Source organism: Aethalodelphis obliquidens, unplaced genomic scaffold (assembly GCF_003676395.1).
Source record: "Aethalodelphis obliquidens isolate GAN/ISIS:26980383/991018 unplaced genomic scaffold, ASM367639v1 scaffold77, whole genome shotgun sequence".
NCBI lineage: Eukaryota > Metazoa > Chordata > Mammalia > Artiodactyla > Delphinidae > Aethalodelphis > Aethalodelphis obliquidens.
The window spans coordinates 5,732,263-5,752,098 of NW_020838021.1; the positions used below are offsets into that span (position 1 = coordinate 5,732,263).

General features: G+C 39.6%; 1 protein-coding gene across 1 annotated transcript in view; it reads right to left on the reverse strand.

Annotated features, from left to right (window-relative positions):
* GRIA3 (glutamate ionotropic receptor AMPA type subunit 3) overlaps window positions 1–19,836 on the reverse strand; it is a 291,583-nt gene that overhangs the window by 151,090 nt on the left and 120,657 nt on the right. The gene's annotated exons all lie outside the window — the stretch shown is intronic.

Sequence of the window (19,836 nt, forward strand, 5' to 3'; positions counted from 1 at the left end):
GAACCACAAAAGAGCACAAGGATTTCGTATGTACTGGTCTTTTAGTGTATTCATGTCTCTAATACTACATCATGTCTGTATTTTTGCTTCTGGTATGAATTCATAATCCGAGTATAGTTTCATCAGGTATAGACATCATTTTATTGGGATATGGTCAAAAGCAGCTCCTTTTGCCCCATTAAATTTCAATTGTTTTTCCATTTGTATTTAGGTAATAACTAATGGGAGTGGGTAATGCGGATGCTTTCCAAGACCAAAATGATCTGTGGCCTAATAATTTGACTACTGGAGGAGTAGCAAATGGAGGATGATTGTGCTGCCCTCTGAACACTTTGCAGACTGTGCCACCTCAGGCTCACCCTGTACTTTAAGCAGATTATGGTTGGGAATCTTCTTCACTGCACCATAGAAAATGGTATTGACATTTGGAGAACACGCTTCGAGGAGATGGCAGCAGTGACTCAGCCAGTCATTACGACTCCTCTGTGTGCTGGGTGTATGCAGGAAGAAGATCACAAATGAGACCCAAGCACTTGGTAATTTCCAAATGAGCAATTTCAGCATAGGAGCTCAAAATTACAGATCAGAGTAAATTACCATTGCTTTAAATGTTAATTCTTACTCTTTTCAAACCAACCACACATATTTATTTCTCAGATTTACATTTTTGTGTGGGTTTTCAAGGTGCTATCTGCTTCAGTGGGAGTTGAAGGCACATGGTGTGCCAAAGCATGAGATTAAGAAATAAACATAGGAAGGAAAAGATTAAAGTATTTGAAAATCTTTCTTCAGAAATGTGCAATGAGGCCTCATTATTTTGAATCCCAGTAATTAAGAATTTATGAAAATTCAGCAAGGACTAGGTTGAATTTTACTTCTATTTATGAAGAAAGCATTGGCTGAATAACACTGGTAATGAAATCACACAGGGCATCTTTGCTATATTTAAACTAAACTTTAAAAAATACCCTTTAGGAGGACCTTCAAGATGGCGGAGGAGTAAGACTTGGAGATCACCTTCCTCCTCACAAATACATCAAAAATACATCTACATGTGGAACAACTCCTACAGAAAATCGACAGAACGCTGGCAGAAGACATCAGACTTCCCAAAAGCCATGTGGCTGACAGGGTCTTGATACTCTGGCCAGGTGTCAGGCCTGAGCCTCTGAGGTGGGAGAGCTGAATTCAGGATATAGGAACACCAGAGACATCCTGGCCCCACGTAATATCAATTGGCTAGAGCTCTCCCAGAGATCTCCGACTCAACGCTAAGACCCAGTCCACTCAACGACCAGCAAGCTCCAGTGCTGGGCACCGTAGGCCAAACAACTAGCAAGACAGGAACACAACCCCACCCATTAGCAGAGAGGCTGCCTAAAATCATAATAAGGTCACAGACACCACTAAACAAACCACACGATGTGGTCCTGCCCACCAGAAAGACAAGATCCAGCCTCATCCACCAGAACACAGGCACTAGTCCCCTCCACCAGGAAGCCTACACAACCCACTAAACCAACCTTACCCACTGGGGGCAGACAGCAAAAACAATGGGAACTACAAACCTGCAGCCTGCAAAAAGGAGACCCCAAACACAGTAAGTTAAGCAAAATGAGAAGACACAGAAACACACAGTAGATGAAGAAGCAAGGTAAAAACCCACCAGACGTAACAAATGAAGAGGAAATAGGCAGTCTACCTGAAAAAGAATTCAGAATAATGATAGTAAAGATGATCCAAAATCTTGGAAATAGAATGGAGAAAATGCAAGAAATGTTTAAAAAGGACCTCAAGAACTAAGGTGCAAACAAACAATGATGAACAACACAATACATGAAATTAAAAATATTCTAGAAGGAATCAATAGCAGAATAGCTGAGGCAGAAGAACGGATAAGTGGCCTGGAATATAAAATAGTGGAAATAACTGCTGCAGGGCGGAATAAAGAAAAAAGAATGAAAAGAATTGAGGACAGTCTCGGAGACTTCTGGGACAACATTAAATGCACCAACATTCAAATTAAAGGGGTCCCAGAAGAAGAAGAGAAAAAGAAAGGGTCTGAGAAAATATTTGAAGAGATTATAGTTGAAAACTTCCCTAATGTGGGAAAGGAAATAGTCAATCAAGTCCAGGAAGCACAGAGAGTCCCATACAGGATAAATCCAAGGAGAAACACGCTAAGAAACATATTAATCAAACTATCAAAAATTAAATACAAAGAAAAAAATATTAAAAGCAGCAAGGGAAAAACACCAAATAACACACAAGGAAATCCCCATAAGGTTAACAGCTGATCTTTCAGCAGAAACTCTGCAAGCCAGAAGGGAGTGGCAGGACATATTTAAAGTGATGAAAGGGAAAAACCTACAATCAAGATTACTCTACCCAGCAAGGATCTCGTTCAGATTCAATGGAGAAATTAAAAACTTTACAGACAAGCAAAAGCTAAGAGAATTCAGCACCACCAAACCAGCTTTACAACAAATGCTAAAGGGACTTCTCTAGGCAGGAAACACAAGAGAAGGAAAAGACCTACAGTAACAAACCCAAAACAATTAAGAAAATGGTCACAGGAACATAGTATCGATAATTACCGTAAATGTAAATGGATTAAATGTAAATGGATTAGATGCTCGCACAAAAGACATAGACTGGCTGAATGGATACAAAAACAAGACCGGTATACATCCTGTATACAAGAGACCAACTTCAGACCTAGGGACACATACAGACTGAAGGTGAGGGGATGGAAAACGATATTCCATGCAAGTGGAAATCAAAAGAAAGCTGGAGTAGCAATTCTCATATCGGACAAAATAGACTTTAAAATAAAGACTATTACAAGAGACAAAGAAGGACATACATAATGATCAAGGGATCAATCCAAGAAGAAGATATAACAACTGTACATATTTATGCACCTAACATAGGAGCACCTCAATACATAAGGAAAATGCTAACAGCCATAAAAGGGGAAATTGACAGTAACACAATAATACTAGGAGATTTTAACACCCCACTTTCACCAATAGACAGATCAACCAAAATGAAAATAAATAAGGAAACACGAGCTTTAAATGATACATTAAACAAGATGGCCTAAATTGATATTTATAGGAAATTCCATCCAAAAACAACAGAACACATTTTCTTCTCATGTGTTCATGGAATATTCTCCAGGATAGCTCATATCTTGGATCACAAATCAAGCCTTGGTAAATTTAAGAAAATTGAAATCATATCAGGTATCTTTTCCGACAACAACGCTATGAGACTAGATATCAGTTACAGGAAAAAAACTGTAAAAAATACAAACACATGGAGGCTAAACAATACACTACTAAATAACCAAGAGATCACTGAAGAAATCAAAGAGAAAATGAAAAAATACCTCGAAACAAATGACAATGAAAACATGATGACCCAAAACCTATGGGATGCAGCAAAAGCAGTTCTAAGAGGGAAGTTTATAGCAATACACTCCTACCTCAAGAAACAAGAAACGTCTCAAACAACCTAACCTTACACCTAAAGCAATTAGAGAAAGAAGAATGAAAAAAACCCCGAAGTTAGCAGAAGGAAAGAAATAATAAAGATCAGATCAGAAATAAATGAAAAAGAAATCAAGGAAACAATAGCAAAGATCAATAAAACTAAAACCTGGTTCTTTGAGAAGATAAACAAAATTGATAAGCCATTAGCCAGACTCTTCAAGAAAAGAGTCTGGCTTCAAGAAAAGGGAGAAGACTCAAATCGAAAGAATTAGACATGAAAAAGGAGAAGTAACAACTGACAGTGCAGAAATACAAAGGATCATGAGAGATTACTACAAGCTACTCTATGCCAATAAAATGGACAACCTGGAAGAAATGGACAAATTCTTAGAAAAGCACAACCTTCCAAGACTGAACTAGGAAGAAATAGAAAACATAAACAGACCAATCACAAGCACTGAAATTGAGACTGTGATTAAACACCTTCCAACAAACAAAACCCCAGGACCAGATGGCTTCACAGGCGAATTCTATCAAACATTTACAGAAGAGCTAACACCTATCCTTCTCAAAATCTTCCAAAATATAGTAGAGGGAGGAACACCCCCAAACTCATTCTATGAGGCCACCATCACCCTGATGCCAAAACCAGACAAAGATGTCACAAAGAAAGCAAACTACAGGCCAAGATCTCTGATGAACATAGATGCAACAATCCTCAGCAAAATACTAGCAAACAGAATCCAGCAGCACATTAAAAGAATCATACACCATGATCAAGTGGGGTTTATCCCAGGAATGCAAGGATTCTTCAATATATGCAAATCAATCAATGTGATAAACTATATTAACAAACTGAAGGAGAGAAACCATATATTTATCTCAATAGATGCAGAAAAACCTTTTGAGAAAATTCAACACCCATTTATGATAAAAACCCTGCAGAAAGTAGGCATAGAGGGAAATTACCTCAACATAATACTGGCCATATATGATAAACCCACAGCCAACATCGTTCTCAATGGTGAAAACATTTCCTCTAAGATCAGGAACAAGACAAGGTTGTTCACTCTCACCACTCTTATTCAACATAGTTTTGGAAGTTTTAGCCACAGCAATCAGAGAAGAAAAAGAAATAAAAGGAATCCAAATCGGAAAAGAAGTAAAGCTGTCACTGTTTGCAGAAGACATAGTACTATACATAGAGAACCCTAAAGATGCTACCAGAAAACTACTAGAGCTAATCAATGAATTTGGTAAATTAGCAGGATACAAAATTAATGCACAAAAGTCTCTGGCATTCCTATACACTAATGATGAAAAATCTGAAAGTGAAATTAAGAAAACACTCTCATTTACCATTGCAACAAAAAGAATAAAATATCTAGGAGTAAACCTACCTAAGGAGACAAAAGACCTGTATGCAGAAAACTATAAGACACTGATGAAAGAAATTAAAAATGATACAAACAGATGGAGAGATATACCATATTCTTGGATTGGAAGAATCAACATTGTGAAAATGACTCTACTACCCAAAGCAATCTACAGATTCAGTTCAATCCCTATCAAACTACCAATGGCATTTTTTACAGAACTAGAACAAAAAATTTCACAATTTGTATGGAAACACAAAAGACCCCGAATTGCCAAAGCAATTCTTAGAAAGAAAAATGGAGCTGGAGGAATCAGGCTCCCTGACTTCAGAGTATACTACAAAGCTACAGTAATCAAGACAGTATGGTACTGGCACCAAAGCAGAAATATAGAGCAATGGAACAGGATAGAAAGGCCAGAGATACACCCACACACATAGGGTCACCTTATCTTTGATAAAGGAGGCAATAATACACAATGGAGAAAAGACAGCCTCTTCAAGAAGTGGTGCTGGGAAAACTGGACAGCTACATGTAAAAGAATGAAATTAGAACCCTCCCTAATACCATACATATAAATAAACTCAAAATGGATTAAAGACCTAAATGTAAGGCCAGACACTATAAAACTCTTAGAGGAAAACATAGGCAGAACACTCTATGACATAAATCACAGCCAGATCGTTTTTGACCCACCTCCTAGAGAAATGGAAATAAAAACAAAAATGAACAAATGGGACCTAATGAAACTTAAAAGCTTTTGCACAGCAAAGGAAACCATAAACAAGATGAAAAGATAACCCTCAGAATGGGAGAAAATATTTTCAAACAAAACAACTGACAAAGGATTAATCTCCAAAATTTACAAGCAGCTCATGCAGCTCAATATCAAAAAAACAAACAACCCAATACAAAAATGGGCAGAAGACCTAAATAGACATTTCTCCAAAGAAGATATACAGGTTGCCAACAAACACATGAAAGGATGCTCAACATCACTAATCATTAGAGAAATGCAAATCAGAACTACAATGAGATATCACCTCACGTCAGTCAGAATGGCCATCATCAAAAAATCTACAAACAATAAATGCTCGAGAGGGTGTGGAGAAAAGGGAACCCTTTTGCACTGTTGGTGGGAATGTAAATCGATACAGCCACTATGGAGAACAGTATGGACGTTCCTTAAAAAACTAAAAATAGAGCTCCCATGCGACCCAGCAATCCCACTACTGGGCATATACCCTAAGAAAACCATACTTCAAAAAGAGTCATGTACTACAATGTTCATTTCAGCTCTATTTACAGTAGCCAGGGCATGGAAGCAACCTTAGTGTCCATCAACAGATGAATGGATAAAGAAGATGTGGCACATATATACAATGGAATATTACTCCGCCATAAAAAGTAACGAAACTGAGTTATTTGTAGTGAAGTGGATGGACCTAGAGACTGTTCTACAGAGTGAAGTAAGTCAGAAAGAGAAAAGCAAATACTGTATGCTAACACATATATATGGAATCAAAAAAAAAAGGTTCTGAAGAACCTAGGGACAGGACAGGAATAAAGACAGAGATGTAGAAAATGGACTTGAGGACACCGGGAGGGGGAAGGGTAAGCTGGGACAAAGTGAGAGAGTGGCATGGACATATATACACTACCAAATGTAAAACAGATAGCTAGTGGGAAGCAGCCGCATAGCACAGGGAGATCAGGTCGGTGCTTTGTGACCACCTAGAGGGGTGGGATAGGGAGGGTGGGAGGGAGATGCAAGAGGGAGGGGATATGGGGATATATGTATACGTATAGCTGATTCACTTTGTTATACAGCAGCAACTAACACAACAATGTAAAGCAATTTTACTCCAATAAATTTGTTAAATAAAAAAAAAAACACCCTTTAGCAAAATACAAGTTTTTGTCTGTTGAGTCAAAACCTACATTGTTGTAATCTCTGCTTGTTAGTCCTATTCTACCATTTTGGAACCAAAGAGACAAATTTAACCCCTTTTCCATGTGACAGTCCTTCACATTTTTAAAAACAGCATATGCCTATCTCCCATTATCTTTCTTTTCTTCAGGCTAAAAATGTCCCAGTCCTTCAACAATTAGTTCATGACATGATAATAGGTTCCCTTGCTGTTCTGTCTCTCTCCTATGGACATCTGTCAATATTTTATTGATCCTGATAATTCACATGTGATTTAACCAGTGTTGGTTATTGCTTGCTTTGGATAGGTGCTGTTATTTTAGCAGCGTAGGATTGCTAATACTTCTAAATAGCCACATTATATTGTTAATCAATTTCAAGCTTGGATTCAGCTAAAGCATGTTAATTCTCTTCATAAAACCTTTGCTCTGTAACAACCCACCATCCATGTATCAAGACTCATTCCATTCCAACCTGCTTTTATCTCCCTTGTTTTTAAAACCCTTCACCCCAGCCCCGTCTCCATTTCTCCCCTATTTTCACATTTGCTCAAATCTGGTAGACGGTCTTTCCCACTTATGCACTGCTCTCATTGTTACCTACTCAAGGCAATTGCACCTGTCTGTCCCTTTTCCTGACATCTCCTACTACCTAGAGACCTTTGTGGATGCCTCTTCCACGAAGCTTCCATTACTGACTAGTCATAAATTCTCCAGAGATGAGTAAAGTCAAGGTAAATCAGTTACAAGCAGTGGAGAAACCAATTTGAAGAATTGTACAACAGACATTTAAAAATTCAAAATAGAACTGGATAAATAAATTATAGCATATATACATGGAATACTATGCTACTGTTAAAAAGATAGTTCAATCTCTACATAACAAAAGAAAACATTTTTTCAATATACTGTTAGAAAAAAGCTGCAAAATAGCATTTATAGTGTAGTTCCATTTTTGTAAAAAGAATACACACTTGTATGTGTATAGAAAAAAAATTGAAGGAATTGTCAGTAGTTACCTCGGAGGTGTAGAATTACCAAGAACTTCTACTTGCACTGTCATTTATTTATGTAATGTTTGTTTTTTTTTTCATTTTTTACAAGAAGCAGGTATTATTTTCTGTAAGTACAAAAGCAGTAAAGGTTAAAAAATACAACTCATGCTGTCCTCTCAGCGTGTAAGCTCCTGGAAGACATGGATGACAAATGAGTGTTGCCTCTTTATGCTGCCTGCTGCCACAAAGGCGAGGCCTCTTAATAAACACTGATTTTATAGATCTTTTTATACTTTTGTTCTTTGAACCATGTAGATGTATTACCTATTCAAAAATTAAATAGAAAAAGCATACTGATTTCTTAATGAGCTTGGGTCTGGGGCCTTCTGGGCCTTTCTGAGCAAGTCAGAACTGTAGCTTGACGCTGCAGTATCTTCTTACCATGAAGAGTTTCTCTGTGTCTGCTAGGGCATGTGGCTGTGTACTCAAGAACGCTGGGGAGAAATGGTCACCTCGGTTCAGTACATGTCAGTGAGCAATCCACAGAGAAAAGCGCTTTCATTTGTTTTCATACCTAATTTATTATAGTTTGACTGTTTCCTGTTACAGCTGACCAAAGAGAGTAATATGAGTGTGAGGGAGGAAAAAAAAGAAAAAAGTTTGACTCTGGAGGCAGAGCAGAAGCAGGCGCTGGTGCTTGTAGAAGGTGAGGTGTGTAACAAAGCCTTGGCTTTGTGAAAAATAAGCCTGCTGCTTTAGCAGCTTCAGAATTGTCCCTTACTCTGTGTGAGCTTTCATGCGCCCAGCTTTGCAATACTGAAAGCTACTTTTATTTGAGCAGCGAATTCTCTCAGTCTGACTCCAAACCACTGCTGCTGTCCAACTTCTGTTTCTTTTTCAGTTTAAAGAATGGGAGTTACCACATAGGTAACTGGGTGAATGCTAGATTGTCATCTGCATTCAACCAAGATAACATAGGAACATGACAATAGAGGAGTGGCAAGGTGATTATGGATGAAGTGTTGGGCCACAGCTATGACCAATCCAATCATGCTGGACTGGTTGTTGGGCTACTCTTGCTAAACAAGGAGGCCATATTGGTGATGGCTAGTGTCGGGATGCTGTGCTGTACCACCCAGATTCCCCTTCAGCACCAAAGGACTTATTCCTTCAGCTTCTGGGAAAGTTGTTGGCTGAGGAGAGCTGCCTAGCTTAGAGTAATACTTAGAGTAATAGCTCCCTTAGAGTAATACTCTAGAGTATTACTTAGAGTAGCTTAGAGTAATACTCCCTTCCCAGGGAAGCCTGCATCCAGTGACTGGTTGTTATGGGGAATCGAGGCATAACCTCTTCACTCCAAATGGGGTAACTCTAATGGGCCATCCCAACTTCAGGGCTCCCTGAAGGGTAGGTTGAGGTCTTGTTAGGACTGCACCATCTTCTCCTTCCGCCCAAACTTGCTTCCTTCTTTTCCTCCCACAAGTGTGTGTTTTTTTTTAATTTTGATTTTATTGGAGTATAGTTTACTTACAATGTTGTGTTAGTTAAAGGTGTATGGCAAAGTGACTCAGTTATACATATTCATGTATTCATTCTTTTTCAGATTCTTTCCCCATATAGGTTATTACAGAATATTGAATAGAGTTCCCTGTGTTACACAGTAGGTCCTTGTTGGTTCCCACAAGTGTTTTTAATGAGAGTATTCCCCAGTAAAATTTTGCATGCAAATTTCCATCTCAGAACCTACTCCTAAGGAATTCAATCTGTGACTGTTAGGTTGACCTCATGACAGGAATGACAGCGGATACCAAAAAACCCCCAAATCTCAAATCTACAATTGTCAAAATCATTTTCACAGGGGGAACAAAGGCCAGGATTTTGTTCAATGTACAAACAAAATGAAAAGCTGCTCTATGCTGAAGAAATTTAGTATTTGATCTGAAAACACAGAAGAATAAGAAATAGGATATAGACATATGGATGTTGGTAATGAAGACACCCAAGGAAATATAGCTGAGGATAATTTTCTCCTTTCTGCTTTATGTCTTCCAGCAAGGGCTAGCAACAGCTGTTGTTCCTCATGAACCTGTACCAGGTCTCTCTGAGCCACACCATCTGTACTTCTGACAGGGTCTCTAGCAGTCCCCACATGATGGGGGTCTCTGATATTGACAAATGGGCTCCACAGGAGTGCTGGCATTTATAGCATTCTGTGCCTGACTAGAATTCTTGGAATCTTCCATAAAGCCCCCAGAGGGATTGGTGACCCTCTCGAAATGTTCTAGAGAGGGAAATTGATCTTTTCCAGAGGGTAATTCAATATTTGTCCCATTGGCCTGTGATAGAAACTGCCTTTTCAGTATTTGCAGGTTGAAAAAGAGAGGCTCAAAATGACCCATATAAATTCTTGTGGTTTGCATGTTTTAGTCATAGAATCACAGCATTACGGGCTAGACGGACTCTTACAGATGACTCAGAGAAGTCCTACAGAATTTTGTATTGTTAACAATAACAAAGTATTGTTAACTGTAGTTAATGTACACCATGCTGTACCTTAGATCTCCAGAACTTCTTCGTCTTGCAAAACTGAAACTTTGTACCCTTTGACCAACATATCCTCACTACCCCCACCCCCCAAGAAGGCACTTTCTCAGGGTTGTGCAAATGTATCCTCACTTGCCTCACCCTAGACCTGGCCCTGGAAGCAAGTCTCTTCACTTCCAATTTAGTGCTCTTTCAAGTATGTGATGCTGCTAAGCCTACTTTATGGGTCTCATTTCAGGATGCCCTTGGCAGTGTTACGAAGTGGACAGAGCCCTTTCATCTTCCTGATGCCACACAAGAACCTGATGTTCCCTGTCTACCCAATACCCCAACTGGACCTATCACCACCACTTCCGGCTTTTTCTTTCCTCCTTCCCCACATCAAAACTTCCTTGTCCTATGTCCCATTCTCTCAGCATTCTGTCCTCTTCTAGGTGCCGGCGTAAGAATGGCTAGTGGCTTATTGTGTTACCCCTCCGGCTAACACAGTTGCCTTCTAGTGGTGGCCTTAACACAAGTGAGTTTGGAAGGAAAGGAAAAGAGGACGTTTCGCATCGTTTTGGGGTCTGCCCATCTCCTGGTGTCATTCAGATAATGAATGTCAAAGTTGGTGATGTGCTTTATGATCTCTAGGCTATGGCATTAACAGATGAACAGCTGATACCTTGTGGGTATTTCAGGGCCAGTGCTGTGAAAGATCCTCCACGGGTCAGTGTCAGTCCTTCCTATCTTGCTCAACTGAATCCAGCTGAAGAAAGCATTACTCTCTTTTTCTGTATCTTCACTTACCTCTGTGTTTCTCAACTCTGGTTGTACATTATAATCACCTTGGGAGCTTTAAAATATTGATGTCCAAGCTTCACCCTGGACCAATTAAATCGGTATCACTGAAAGTGATTTCTGGCTTTGTTTTGCTTTATTTTGAACTCCTTGGGTGATTCCCATGTACAGTCAGAGTTGAGAACCACTGACCTATTGTAATGGCTACCCAATACAAATGAGGTTTATGGAAGCAGGTCTCTTTACTTAGGTGTCCTTCATGACTGGCAGTAAAGTTCTGGGTAAGAAAAGCATGATTCAAGAAGGGCTATATACCATCCAGAAATACGCAGACAAAGGCACAGAGTCTAGGGGGAAGCCTCAGGCCAGGGTTACAAATTGCTTTTTACTGTGGTAGATGAGGAACCTGGGAACATTGTGTGGGAAGCAGACTCTAATGGACTCAAAGCACTTTGCAAATGTCTTTCTTCTTCTGAGGTAGCATCTGTGTTTTTCTAAGTACAAAATCCACATGTGCTCATTTTGGACATTTGAGAAGACACAAAAATGAAAAAAAAAAAAGTATGGGCGACTCTTGCTCAGGGATAACCACTGTTAACATTTGATGTATTTCTTTCCATTCTATTTAAAATAAATATACTGTACAGTTTTTATTTTAGTAAAATGGATTGAACAATTTGTGTCCTATTTTTTAAAAATTTAACATTATATCTTGGACATTTTCTTATGTTATTAAATGTTTTTGAATGTGATTTTAATGGCTACACAATATTCCATCCATCAGACATACTGTAATTTTTTTTATAACATGCACATAATATGCAGGAAAGTTCCAAGTGTACTTAACTACATAATTACAGCTTTCAGAATCCTTTGTTGAAGACTGTTATAGGTAATTGTGTTTATTTTATTTTTGGTTTTTTTTGAATTTTTATTTTATTTTATTTTTATACAGCAGATTCTTATTAGTTATATATTATATATATATATATTAGTGTATATGTGTCAGTCACGGTCTCCCAATTCATCTCACCACCACCACCCTCTCCCTGGTAGACATACTATAATTTATTTAGCCATTCCCCAACATGAACATTTCAACTGTTTCTAATCTCTACCTATTGAATGATGCTGTGATGACAACAGACATACAGCATCTCTTATTACTTCCATGGGATAAATGTCTAGAGGTAGGAATGTCAGGCCAAACATTTGTGAACGTTTTCAAGGCTTTTGATATATATTGCCAATTTGCCCTCCAGAAAGGTTGTACCACTTCATGTTCCCATCAGCAGAATATGAGAGTACTTGTCTCTCTGCCCCCTGCCTAGCATTGAATAATATATTTGCCCATTTGATAGGGGAATATAAAAAGATTCTTTTTTGTTAGCATTTCCTTTATTATTAGTAAAGTTCGTGACTTTTTTCATTTCTGTGTCCATATTTATGCCTTATTTTGAGAATTTCCCGTTTATTTCCTTCATTCAGATTTCTATTGTGATGTTAGAATAGATGTGTCTTATTGATTTATAAGAGTCTTTATATATTCATGATATTGTCTGTAATATATGTCACATATATTTTAATTCAGTTTATTTGACATTTAATGTTGTTTGTGATATACTGTAATTAACAGAAGTTTGACATTTTATGAAATTAATATTCTTATTCATCAAAAAATTATGTGAGATGAAAGGAGGCAAATGCAAATTCCTCTCCTGATCTTATTCTAGTGCTCACCTGGGCTTTGAACCCAAACCCTATGCAAACCACTCTCTCCATTTCTTGCAACTGCTTTGGTCTCCATGGAATTTCAGACAAATTTCTCTCGTATATTGTGGCAAGGTAAGTGATTGGCAGAAGCTACATATGGAATCTGAAGGTGACTGCTGAGATACAGTGAAGAGCACAAAAAGAGGCAGAGGAAAGAGAGAGATAATGAGTCCAATTCAGTTATTTTGTGTTATATTTTGCCATATCTAAAAAACCTGATATTTAAAAAACCTAAACTCAAATGCAATACTTCAGGATACGATTATTCCTATTACAAAATGTACTTTTCTTTAAAAAGAATTCACGGAAAGATTCCCATAGCACATTTGAATCCACATTTTGTTTGTCTTGTTTTTGTTTCAACTTGTTTTAAACATATTTGTTTTCCACAAAAATCAATATAGTGATTGTCTAAATTTGAGATGCTAGTGCAGAAACTCTTCTGTGTGTGAGGAGTTTGAGATGGAAGATCAAGAAACGCTCTGTGTTTGCATGTGGATGTCAGTCTGTGGATTTTATGGAACAGGATAAAAAACAAATATTCATCCACACCCAGCCCAATTTACCCATGGCAAACTAAGATTTCCCTGAGGTCTTCATTCCTCATAATTGTGTTTGTTTAAGTTCCCCTTTAATTAAGAGCTGACCCTCTGCAAATCTTCTCTTCCTTGCAGCCGCATTATTAGGATGGGACCTTAGCTAATTTGTAGAGTCAGTGAACAGAAAGTGCCCCCAGTGTCCCAGTTCTGTGTCCTTTTCCTTTCCCCCAATACAAATCCTCCATTATTCCAAATCCAACCCTTTACTCATACTAGACTGTCCATGACTGATTAAAGCTTCCATTGTGATCCCCTCCATGAAGAATTTATGCTTTAAATTAGGATCAAAGCCTTAAAGCAAAAGGGCAACTGTAATGGAAGAAATTGTAGACTACAGTAGGTAGGCAAGTATTGTTTGGCAGCTTGAGGTATTCCTGATTCCAAATATCCCACAGAGGAGGCAACTTCCAACTACTTGTCAAGTTTAAAGTTGGCCCTGAAGCTAGCTGTGCATGTAATCCTGCCTTTTCCATTTTTCTTTTTCATCCAGTTCTTCATTATGAACTTTGTCTCCCTGCTGGTGAATTATGTGGCCCCATTCTCCACACCATAAGCTGAGAAAGTATACCCAAATAGTTATGTCAGTGTCGTTGAGTGAAAGTAAATTTGCTTTGTATTGTCAGCTGAAAGGAAATTTAAAAGACTGTCTGGAGTAGATTTGCTTAAGGTCTGGGAAAAGCAGAAGAGGCAAGCCTTTTGATCCTCAACCACACAGCGTCTGATATAAAAAAGTAAAGAATAAAAACAACTGAGAGCAACTGGAGTTTGGATGAAAGGGGCTACTGCAGTGCTTGGGTACAGTTTCTTCGCGTTTCTGTTTGGTATGTAGATAATTGTCCTGGAATAGACTACCTGCAATGCAAACTCACAGAGGGTACGAGTCATCTCAAAGTTGCTCTGTGGACTGCTGCACAGTTAATAGATGTCATGGGATGATTGATCATGCCCATTAATGGGGTTTCTTATATAACATTTCCTCACTTGGCTTTTAATCCCCTTGAAATCAGTAATTTTCAGCACAGATCACATGACCGAACCTGCCAGCCAAGCAAGTAGTGAGCAGTCTGGGTGTCAGCAGGCACTTTACGGGCACCTGGAAGAGACAGCTGGCTGCAGATCTCAAGCAAAGAATGCACTTGCCAGCCCTGGTTGTGTGGTGGTGGGGAGAAGGCTTTATGCATGATTAAAAAGGGGCCCCACTTACAGGTCGGGGGAAGAAGTGCTACCAGTCAGCCACATTTTACCTTCTTCCCAGGTCTGATTTATTCCGAATAGAACCTAGTGGCCACGATTATGAAGATGGTTCCTCACCCGCTACCCCGCCTTCAGCAGGGGAGAACTGCGCCTCGGTTCCCAGAAGTGGGTGTATTTCGCATTGAGCTTTCACATCCTGGGCTTCCCTTTGTACACAGTATTTACATGGTGGCCTGTGTGTATAGAGTAGGAAAGTGAATTGACCCAGCTGGGACTTGAGTTCAGAAAATATGTGCTTGCTTTCCATTAAGCAAAAGGCCTCATATCAGGAAAGTAACTTATCTGGAAACATTCTTCAGTATTCTCAATTTTGAGAAAGCAAGGCCAAACCAAACCTCTTAACATTTCTGAGCTTTGGGGAGGGGGAGGTGTGGATGATGACTAACAGAAATAAAGAAAGGCCGCGGAAAGTGGGGGTGAGTTTATGTCAAAGATTAAAGGGGTCTGGATCTGACTGCAAACGACTGTGGCTTATTCTGCCTGCTGGAGCGCTGAGGCTTCTTGATCCTGATACTGTCAAAGGTAATATTAAGGTCAAGCTTTAGCCTGGAGGAAACAGAGGGGTGAAATATACAGTCCTGAGGACAATGGAGAACACACTTTTCCCTTGAGGAAAAAAGTTTCCTTTGACTTAATACTGTAGTCTAAAAACCGTTTGGGAAACATCCAAAGAGGGATGTGCAAAACTTACAAGGTAGGTTAAGAATTTTCATATGCCTTCCCCCATAACTAAAAAAGGAAACACACATCTAAAGACATCACCAAGATCAACTCATTTTAATTAGTTGTTTTCTTTAAATTGAGTTTTTCCAGTGGGGATATGAGAGTGGATTCAGAAGTATGGAGGAGGCTTACAGGCTAATGTTTCATGTTGTGCAGGCCTTGGGCTCCAGGAAGAGTGACTGAATCTTGCCTAAGCTGCAAAGAAGTTAGGTTGTCTCAGGTGTCCAGAATTCTCGTGAGTCTCTTAGAATTCTCAAACACGAGAGCCAGAATTTAGTGATGGTCCCAATCTCTGCATTGTAGAAATGAGAAACTGAAGTCCAGAGAGAGAAAATGGTTTACCCGGGGGTAGATCTCAACTTGAATATAACCACAATGCTTTTCGTGTTTTAACTTTCAATATTAATGTAGAATGATGTTTCAGTTGTGTTTTCTGGATAAAGATTCGTTTTGGTATTGAGTAAAAGTAAAAATCCAACAGGAAGGGCTTCCCTGGTGGCGCAGTGGTTGAGAGTCCACCTGCCGATGCAGGGGACATGGATTCGTGCCCTGGTCCGGGAGGATCCCACATGCCGCGGAGCGGCTGGGCCCGTGAGCCATGGCCGCTGAGCCTGCGCGTCTGGAGCCTGTGCTCCGCAGCGGGAGAGGCCACAGCGGTGGGTGGCCCGCGTACCGCAAAAAAAAAAAAAAAAGCCAACAGGAAAATCATTATGAATATCCCTTGTAGATTTGCCTACAAGACTTCTGTGACTTCCTTAAGGGCTCTGCTCATTCCTTCAATACTTTTGCATAGGGGAGCCCAAGATTCCACAAGTAAGTTTGTGTATTAGAGCACATCTTCCTCCTCAAATCTAGCTGGGACTCCCATTTGCTACCGGGGCCCACTCTAATCTATACAGGCTTCAAACGCATGGGTTAGCTCATCCTCGTCAGGGCACAGCCCTCTCCAGCATCTTCAGTCTCCAGTGATTAACTCTGGCTGCCCTTGACACCTAGAAAAGCCTCCCTCCCATAACATAAACCTCTCCTCATTCATTAAGACTCAGCTCAAGTATACACGCTACTATATATGAAATAGATAACTAATAAGACCCTACTGTATAGCACAGGGAGCTCTACTCAATACCCTGTAATGACCTATATGGGAAAAGAATCTAAAAAAGAGTGGATATATGTATGTGTATAACTGATTCACTTTGCTGTACAGCAGAAACTAACACAACATTGTAAATCAACTATAATCCAATAAAAATTAATTAAAAAAATACAGCAATAAAGAGCATTGTTGCAAAGGAAAAAAAAAAGGAAGACTCGGCTCAAAACATATCTCACCAAACAGATCTCCTGATTGAGATGGAGGGAATTGAAGGTCCCAAGCTCTCACAACCCTCCTCTATTAGCCTGAGAAACTTAGGCAACAGGGGGTGACCATTGTCTCTCAGGGGTTATGGTGTGACACCTTTAAATCATTGTTGGAATAATAGAGTTTTTTGGTACTGTTATGTATAAATTTTTCATTCTCATTACTCATATTTTATGTTAAACCCCCTTTCCTTCCACTGTCAAGTTTGGGACAGAAGTATAAAGTATAAAGGCATTCATTGAATGCCTACTTTGGACTGGGCACTGTGCTAAGGCATTTATACACATTATTACATTTAATCCTCCCAACAACCCTAAGCATAGGTAGTTATCCCCAATTAACAGATGAGGAAATTGAGTCTCAGAGAGGTACAGGTTTATGAATAAAAGCACATAACTAGTAAATTTCGGAGCTGGGATCTACACCCAGGTTTGGCTTCCAAGCTCATATTCTTTTTTTTCCTCATCAGTGGCTGAAATTACTCTGATATGTGTAGTTGCCCAGGAAAGATGAAATCATTCATTTTTCTAAATGTTTCTCCGTGACAGGGAGGACTCTAGAACACATTGCTGTATAACTACCAGAAGGCACCCCAGGACTTTTCAGGCCCACTAGGATGCATGCTGTGCAGTCAACCGTAAGTGAATGCTTAACAGAAACACAGTCAGAGTTCTCTGGATAATGGCATATCTCTCATCAGTTAATCACCACCTTGGGAGCAGAGCTGGAGTTACTAGACTGGGTGGGTTTTATCACTGCTTGTGTCCTTATTTCTCACTCTGTCTCAGATGCCCTCTGCCTCCAAAGCAACTGTTTTTTCCTGATTTCCCTATTTCTGTCAAATTTCCCAGTTATCAAATCTGAGCATTATCTTTGACTCTTCCATTGCCCTAGGCAAACATGAAGTCAAATTAGTTCATCCTTTCTGTGTCTTCCCCCTTCTTTACATTCCCATTACTACCAGTTATTTTGAAGTAATTATTGGTATTTTCTTGGGCTACTGCAACAGTCCTTCCCCTTATATCCAAGCTGCTCACTAAGACCGGCTTTAACCTTCTCACTCTTGATTATGTAATAGCCATGCTCGTTCTCAAAAATCTTCAAAAGTTTTTCTTTGCCCATAGGATAAAGTTCAGAGGAGGTATTATAAACGTTTCAACTTGCTTGCAATCTAGGATTTATCTTCTAAGAAAGCCTTGAGAGGCTTATTAAATTGGATGAGCATGTGGTTGTTCCTTTCCCATTCTGGGACTCAGTTTCTTCAATATTCTATTTTGAGGGATTCCTTAGGATTGTATAAATAGGTACTGTCAGACAGTTTGGAAGGTAGATCAAGAACATTCTATTCTGATAATAGGCAATTGGAGGCTAGGACTGATAGAAAAGGAAAGATAACCTGAAAGAGGGACAGATAGAGAAAACTTCTTTCTAAACATTTCTGCTCACTTACCCTCATGGTTCCTAATTAGTGTTTCACTTGGAAGTTGATCCTTTGGCTACAGCTATGAGCATAAAATAAAGAGATGTAAACAAAGTCAGCTCCACTATTGGGCCCAGCCTCCTTTGCCACCGATGGTACAGATTACTAAGAACGTTGCCTGGCCAAGATGGAGGAAAAAGTCTGGACCTGTGGACTAGAGGAAAGCTAATTGGCCCAAGAAGACATCAAAGTCATGGCCTTGTGGCTTCATTTAGCCACAAGATCTACCCAACTGTTAACTAGTTGCAAAGGACAAGCATATGGCTATGACTGAATTTAGGAGTGCTTCAGCAAACTAGAATCTGGGAGGTTTACAGAGGGAGAGTCCTGAATCACTTAGAGTTACGATGCCTACCCTAGTCATGAACTGTTGGGGAACTGCAACGGCTAAACATTTATTTGAATAAAATAAATCTAATTAGGAGCCATGTAGCTAGTCATTAAATGATTGGGTTAGTGGAGGGACTAGTCAACCATGCCCAGAAAGCTTCTGTATTCATTTAGGCAAAGTGCTCAGTGACAGAACATATCAAAATGGCTAAGTGAGTTCCTCTTGGCTGGGAATTTGATCCCACTGGCTAGTGTGCTAGGTCTTACATATCATTTGGAAGGAAAAGTGGAGTTTTAGAGTCCTGTGCAGATGAAAGTATTTATTAAACTCTCCAGAAGAGGTAAGTAACCAGCTTAGGAGGGCACTGGCAGTGGACAAGAGGGAAACACTTAATGATAAACATTTCTTTAGCTGGGAGACTCCACCAGAGCCAGCAATGGGCCAGTCCAGCAAGACTCGTGCCCATGCAGCCACCAGGGAGTGTAGGTGTGGGACCGTTCTGGATCCTCAAGTAGGCCTACTTTTAAAGCCTTCTTAAATTTGCCAGCGTGTTTTTAAAACACTGTTTGACAACCCCCTTAGGCCATAAAACATGTTTATAATTTGGATCAAACGACATCATCATAATGCTCTGGAATCTTCTTAGGGGAACCTTCCCATCTGCAGTGTTTAGCTCTGGAAATATCAATGTAACAGAGCACCCTTAAGCCGAATACAAATATTCTTTAAGGTTTATTTTGAGCAAAGAACACAATCAGCAGCAATGCTGAAGGGGAAAGGGTTTAGGAATTACTTTGGGAGAGGGAGAAACAAGGTGGTGAATTTCTCCAGCTAATTTTTGTTTTAACAACCCCAGGAGTTATACACCTTGTGCCTCAGAGGAGAAATGGACATGCTCTGTCCAGCATGGCATTGATGCGCTAACGACATCTGGTGCCTCCTCAAGGGGTACATTGCTCTCCACTGAGGAGCTAAATAGAGCAAAAGGCATATTTCCTATAACCTTAAAGCTATGGCAACTGCCCAGAACTTAGCTGGCCCCACTTGGATAGAAGATTGTTTTCTTCAGCGTGAAATAAATGGATTGTGCCTTTGATGATGGAGCTGTTTCTGTTGTCTTAACCACTGATGCAGATCACAGCATGAGTGATGGGGCAGTAGCAGCCATCCAGAGCCACTGTGAAAGTGGATG